We start from the raw sequence: 7394 nt of genomic DNA, 5'->3' as shown, positions 1-7394 counted from the left end.
CCCCCCCCCCAATGGTTTTGGTCTAGCTCCGCCACTGACTCTTTCCATGTGTTGATAAATTTATAATGTTATGAACCCTTTTTAAAAGAACACATCTCCTAAATTTTGCCATGTGCCCATGGCAGATTCCTAAATTTCCATCTTTTAAACGTACAGATCTCCTAAAGTTTTCATGTTCTCTTTTAAACGTATATATATATATATAGTTACCCCACATGTCTCATATACTACCACGTGGTACTATATATATTATTTTATTATTTTAAATATGTTCATATACTATATCTAAGATATTTCAAAACAAGTTATATGAAAAAATTGCATATGAGCCTATAGTTTTTGTTATATTTGTAAAATACGTACATATTTATATGTAAAAATGAGCATACTCAAAAAATGGTACATACTACCTAAAAATTAGTATATATACTACCTAAGTTGCGTTTTGTTATATATATACTAATTTTTACGTTGTATATACCTTGTTTTGAGTATGTCATTTTTTACGTACAAATATATACGTATTTCACAAGTATAACAAAAATTATGGGCTCATATGCAATTTTTTCATTTAACTTGCTTTCAAATATCTTAGATATAGTATATGAATATATTTAAAATAATAAATAAGTATATATAGTGGCACTTGGTAGTATATGAGACATATGGGGTAACTACCACCGGGTGGTACGATGGATTTTCCCTATATATATATGTATATATACACACACACACACACACACACACACACACATATATATAGGGTCGCGCTATTCGTCACCCTGGGTGAGGAATTCTTATTCCTCACCTCATCCCACCCCACGGCCAAAACTTTAGCAGGTAAGAAATAAGTTACTTGAGGTAAGATTAAACCAGGAGGAGGGAAACTGATCTTCCACCGCAAACAATGGTGGGTGAGGTAATCTTACGCTACTAAAATACAAATGATGGTCTTGTAATTTTACACAATGTGTAGGGAGGCATTACTGACATTTTTTTATAGAATAACACTGCGCCCCAGAACCATTGCCGTAAGAAACAATAGACTTGCAAGGTAATTTACCTCGGCATGCAGCACATAATAATTCTGCACGGGCTACATCGCATGACCCTTTCCTTTTCGTGTCAGGTCGATTTCTTTAAATATCTTCTTCCACTCCCAGAGTAAGAACGAGACAGATTGTGGCCGAGACTCCTCTTTGCAACTGCTTCAGATCAAGGCTAATGCATACTAAGTTTTTCTCTTTCCGTTTCGCCATCTATTTTTATCACTTGCTCACGAGGCACCATTGATTTGACCGTTGATGTAGTGGAAATATTATTTGGGGTATCTGCAATTGCATCCTCAACCATTTGAAAGTTTTTTATTGAGTTTTGACTGGAATTTCAAGCGGTAGAATGGCCTCAGAATTACATTCCTGAAAAGTCCGTATTTGTATCATATGAACACAACATTGCTTCTTTTTTTTTCAAGGAAACACCTATTCTTTAAAAGAATAATGTTATCTCAAAGGGATTCTTGCCAAACTTCATTAAAATACACTGAAGAATTTACAGTATCGGTTCTAAGAAACACAAAACTGGAATTTACAGGGTCAGCTCGCAAGAAAACATAGATGGGACTCTATACATGGCCTCCAAGAGCAAGCTGATAGCCTCACTACCGACATAAATACACGATTAAACCTCATTTCTTTACAGGGTCAGCCCGGAGAAAATAGCAGGAACGCGATTCAGAAAGAAGACAAGCAGCCTGCAGCTCTCCAGGGTTAAACCTCATCAATTATAGCCTCAAACACCATGTCAGCAAAACTCTGTTCTGTCAAAGATCCTGACACCGTGTTCTGTTCAAATTTGCCAATGTATTAATATCACCATAATATTAGCCTGCTATTATCAGGGTACCTGAGCTACCTAAAATGTAAATAAATCTCTCATATATGTAAGAATTTTTGGCTGAACCAAATACTCCATCCGTCCGGAATTACTTTGTCATCAAAATGGATGAAAATGAATGTATTTTGAACTAAAATACATCTAGATACATTCATTTCAATGACAAGTATTTTTGGACGGAGGGAGTACAAATCTTCTCTCATGAGAAGACTGATAAATTAGTTAAATCAAAATTATCATAGAGGACTCAGCCAAATAGGAGAACTGAAGATACAGAGATTATTCACATAAAGCCTATATGCACACGGAAAGAATTATCCTATCTCAAAATTATCTGCATCCAGAACATGGTTAATCAACCAATTACAGCTTGTATTACAGAATGAAATATAGCAAATTTAACATGCATACTCTCCTAGAACTAATTATTACATCTACTACTTGTCATAATAGATTTGACGATAAAGGGTTTCCCCCCGCTTTATATTATAAAGCATCCATCTACTACTTGTGAATAGATTTGGATCAGTAGGATAACCAATCAAGGTACTCAAGATGTTGCACATCAACATCAGATGGAATAGTTGCCTCTGGAAGTCACTCATTGCAATTAAAATAGGAACAAAACATTATGCCTGGAACAAACTCAAGGAAAGGATCTCGAAGCAAAATCAAAATTTCTTTACTCATTAATTTTAGTCTACACAAGACAATCAAGCCGAAACACTGTCTTTTTCTATCTTTTTCTATTAGCCTTTCATTAGCATGTCTACATGAACCAACAAGCAACACATCTGACACAAGACTGCTAGTGATTGGTTGCAAAAGAATGTAAAGCATGATTCAGAAGCAAATTAACCTTTTTTTATTACAACCTCAATTCTATAGCATGGAACAGTGGCATGCTCTGCCACGCCCCACTAGGGTTGGCGAGTCACCTTCTCTTTGCATGCCCGTTGGCGGCTGATTTCGGGGCCGCGTTGAGTAAGGTGCTTTCAGTGACCTCAATGTCAATGTTATATTAAGGTGCACAAAACAGGCCTAATTTTTTTAGTGCAAGGATAGCTTATATTAGGCATAGCCAATCGCAGTATTACATTCACGAAGTAAATGTACAGATAGGGACTGCAGAACCCTGTCATCTTATTCAGTTATCCTACCGAAATACTTCAAGGAGTCTGGAGCTTTCTTGTCACTGACCCACTAGTATTCGTTAAAACATGAAAGACAAACGAAGTTAATTTAATTGGATCATGGTACATTCGCAAAAAAGACAAACACCATACCAAATCACAGTGTAGTAGGTACTTTTTTACAACTTGCACAACAGTGAAATTGCAGGCTAATTCTTGGCACGCCGGTAACATGAAAATTTAGCACAGAATCAAGCACAAGTTTCCATAATTTTATCCACGGTATCGACACCAAAGATAACTTAGTCTGCTGGGATTGGATGAAAACTCAGAAGTAAATAAACAATGCCACGTGTTCTGCTAGTAAAATGCTATATGAATATCAAAACTGCAATCAACTGAAGCTGAACTATTAAGGCAACTACAATGGTTAATTCTTCCATTGTCCCAATCCGGAGAGGCTAGCTATGATGACAACCACGAGAAACAAGTACCACTACAGACGTTGGTATCCCAAAGATTGTTGTAAGTTGTAACAGTAGCCTTAGAGCTTACACAACGGACACTCTACATTTGGCATCTCTAAATCTTCATATACTGCAAGATAAACAACAGTGAAACTCCACATCTACAGGCCTAACTACCACCAGGAATCTTCCACAAGATTCGCTAGTCACAGCTATGAACAATCACTACCCCCAACAATCAAGGCAAGAAGAGCAAGATCAAATTTTCTAGAGGACCAAGGCGACCCGACCATACCAGCAGGCACATCGACAGGCGTGGGGACTGGGGAGTGTAATCACTATGCGAGTTGGCCGGTTGACGCACACGCACCTGTGGTTCTTGATGGTGTCGTAGGTAATGGCGTACTATACTGCATCTGGACGACGGATCAGACGCGCGTCCTTGGTGGCGAGGCAGTTGTGCGCGGTGGCAAGCATGGACTACTAGGCGTGGACGACGTCAGAGAGCAAGCGGATCCGCTCGACTGCTGCCCCGCCGTGTTCTTGGTGGTGACGATGCGCAGGTGTGCTCTGCCGCTCCAACTGGTGCCGCACTACTCAGTACTCACCATGATATCGTCCGAGTCCGCTGGGTGGAGTAGCGTCGTCGTGGCCGACGGAGAGGAGGAAGCGGCCATGGTCGATGCAAGGCCACGACCACCACCACCCGCAGATCCGCCGCACGCACCACCCGCCGCGTCGCTCGAACCGCTTGCAGTCACACCACCAAATTAGGGGGAAAAAGGGATAGCAGCCAAAAAAGTCGAGATTGACCGGCTACTACCAGCGGGGCGTGTTTTTTTTTTTTTTGTGAATTGGAAGGGTCATGCGTTTCCTAGGGGGAGGGGGCGGTGCAATCCTGGCTCGGTGGATGGGCTGCGGTGAGGAATTACTTATTCCTCACCCTAGGTTATAAATAGAGTTTCTATATATAGGGTGGGTCTATTATGATAACATTCTTAAGAGTCTTATTCTGCACATTACTTTTTTATTCTACTAACACCACCACCACTCGTCCCCACACCCACGATACCTTCCCACCAAACCCCACCTGCCTCCTCCTCTCGCGCACCCCACCCTCATCTACCACGATTCCCCTCCCCTTGATCCACCTTCTGCCCCGCCGTAAACCTCTCCCACCAATCCCCACCTCCTTCCTCCTCCGGCGCACCAACCCTGCGCCCACCCGCCCGACGCGGCCTCCTCATCGGCGCAGCCTTCCTCCCCCCAGTGCTGCCTTCCTCTACCCGCCCCGCGGCCTTCTCCCAGGCGCCGCCGCGCACCCAGCCATGCGTCACCAGGGGAGCGACCCAGCGCCGCCCCGCGTGTACCTGCCCTCGCCGCCACCCTGGGTCAAATCCGCCTCCACGGCGGCCGGATCCGAGCTCGCTGGTCCCCGCTGCATGGCCCGCCCCTCCCCATGGTCCTCAACCTCTCTCTGCGTGGACTGCTCCGGATCCGGCGTGATCCGCGCTGTACCGAACTTCCACCACCGGATCCCATTCCCCTTCTTCCCTCGGGCCTGCCCCAACACCCGAAGACTCCACCACCGGCGAGCGCGGGCCTTCCTCCCACTGCTTCCTCCCTCCTCTCTGGTGGCTGGCCTCCCCAACACAAGATCTCGCCCATCGTCGTGCCATGGCTCCAGCACCTCCCTCATCCGCATTGTACCCCACTGCTTGCAGTTCATTTTGATTTTTTTTTGAAGCTCATGGGATTTTGTTTTGCAGTTTACTGTGATATCCATGGCACTGGCTGCACCACACCTTCTCCTGTTGCTTTGTCCGAGGCGAGGCCAGGCTCTGCCGCGTCGGGAGTCAGGGTGTGGCACGGCACACTTGCGCGTGGGTGGTTCTCTTCTTTCCCGATATCATCTCGCTATTCCAGCTCCTGGATGTTTAACTGCAGGAGCTATATTGAAAAATATTTTGCAGTGAAGTTTTAATGCAGTTCATTTTTATTTTGTGTTTTGAAAAAAAAATGGTTATGCAGTGTGCGGTGCTGTGTTGTGCAGTTAACTACTGGGTACTCAAGTGCCAAATTTGGAAGTTCACTTTGCTCTAGAATGTGTCAAAAAAAGGTGATGCAGTTCGTCCGTCCAAGGCATGCGGTTTTCGATTGCATTTTATTTTTGTGGATTATCTCCTACAAGATGTTGAGTACATGATGCAGCTCGTTGTAAAAAGCTATGTGGTTCATTCTATAAGAAACCCGATGAGCAGCTCACTTTGTTCACGTGATAACCAAATAAACTAAAAAAATGATTTTGATAAATCAGTGCAGTACGCTTCACCTCGTCTCATAAAAAAAAGTCATGTACTCCACTTCAATTGCACGCGGTTTAGTTCCCTTGATTGTGAAGTATACTCGTCTCCGGTAGTTTCATGTGTTTTCAAAAAAAAAAAAAGTGTTACCAAAGAGGTTCACTACTCGTCTTGAAGCAGCTCATAAGTCAAATTATGGAGCTCACTTTGTTCTCTCACGTAGTTTGTTATAAAACTCCTTCGTGGTTCGCTTGTTAAACAGAAATCAAAACATCTCAAAAGAAGCTCTCTTCTTATTAGATGTAGTTCACTCGCTCGGTCCTTGCGGTCCACTCGCCCGGTCTACGCGCGTAAAAAGTAAGAAGTACGGGAAAAAGACAACAAAAACTCATGAGGTTCACTTTCGGAAGTGTTGCGGTCCACTCTCGTTAAAAAAAGGTTGAAAAAAAGACAACGAAAACTTGTGCGGGAAAGTTTATGTCCGACAAAAAGAAATCATGAAGTTTACTTGACTGCCTACTGCAGTGTGGTTTTCCGTTTGAAGCGGTGCATTCTTCTATCCGATGAAAGGTCCACTCGCTTGGTCAACGCGCGTAAAAAATTAACAAAGTATGAAAAAAGACAACACGAACTCATGAGGTTCACTTTGGGTAGTGTTACGGTTCATTTCCGGAAGTGTTGTGGTCCACTCTCGTTCGAAAAAAAAAGTTGAAAAAAAGACAACAAAAACTTGTGCGAGAAAGTTTATGTCCGACAAAAAGAAATCATGAAGTTCATTTGACTGTCTGCTGCAGTGCAGTTTTCCGTTTGAAGCAGTGCGTTCTTCTGTCCGATGAAGTACACACGCCGATTTTGGTCTTGCGAAAAAACAGAGTGTCCGCTTTTCGGTAAAATCAAAACCGCTCTTAAACCGTAAGGAATTAGAGAGAGTGTTCTACATGAAAAAGTTGGGTCTCGTCGATATCTTTCCAACGGCTTATGATTGACAAGCAGTTTGTAAAAATTTCATGAAAAACGACCGCTGCCACTCGTCGTCTGCCGCACCATTTTCAAAATTAACTTAAAATCCTAAGGAATTTCAAAAACATTTCAACACATGAAAGTTGCGCCTCATCCATAGCTTTTCAACGGTATATTACACGCCTCGTTTCGACAAACGGTTAAAAAACTGGAGCGAAAACAGTACCAAAAATTTGAATTTTTTTCAAAAATAGAATTCCGCGATTTAGTAAATTTGAAACTGCTCTTAAACCGTAACGAATTAGAGAAAATGATAGATATGAAAAAGATGCGCCTCGACGATATCTTTCCAACGATGTATCATTTGCTTCATTCCGACGAGCGGTTTAGAAGAAACCGCGAAAAAACGCTAACTGCCACTCGTCATAGGCTGCACCATTTTCAAAACTGCTCTTAAACCGTGTGGAATCTCGAAAAGTGTTCAACATGTTGAAGTTGCGCCTAATCCATAGATTTTCAGCGGTATATTACACGCCTCATTCCGATAAATAGTTAAAAAATTAGAGCGAAAACAGTACCGGAAAAATAACGCATGCAGTTTATATCATAATTTGACATGTTTTTAGAGAACAAAA

General features: G+C 42.5%; 2 long non-coding RNA genes across 2 annotated transcripts; one reads left to right on the top strand and one right to left on the bottom strand.

Annotated features, from left to right (window-relative positions):
- Nucleotides 1-1502: 1502 nt before the first annotated feature.
- Nucleotides 1503-4397, bottom strand: LOC123091210 (uncharacterized). The gene is made up of 2 exons (XR_006442966.1): nucleotides 3867-4397; nucleotides 1503-1844 (listed from the first exon to the last, which is right to left on the bottom strand). It is a non-coding gene; the product is annotated as an uncharacterized lncRNA (long non-coding RNA).
- A 117-nt stretch (nucleotides 4398-4514) lies between these two features.
- Nucleotides 4515-5770, top strand: LOC123091209 (uncharacterized). Its single transcript, XR_006442965.1, has 2 exons — nucleotides 4515-5379; nucleotides 5528-5770. It is a non-coding gene; the product is annotated as an uncharacterized lncRNA (long non-coding RNA).
- Nucleotides 5771-7394: the final 1624 nt, after the last annotated feature.

Source organism: Triticum aestivum, chromosome 4B (assembly GCF_018294505.1).
Source record: "Triticum aestivum cultivar Chinese Spring chromosome 4B, IWGSC CS RefSeq v2.1, whole genome shotgun sequence".
Classification (NCBI taxonomy): Eukaryota; Viridiplantae; Streptophyta; class Magnoliopsida; order Poales; family Poaceae; genus Triticum; species Triticum aestivum.
This window is presented reverse-complemented; position numbering and strand designations above follow the sequence as displayed.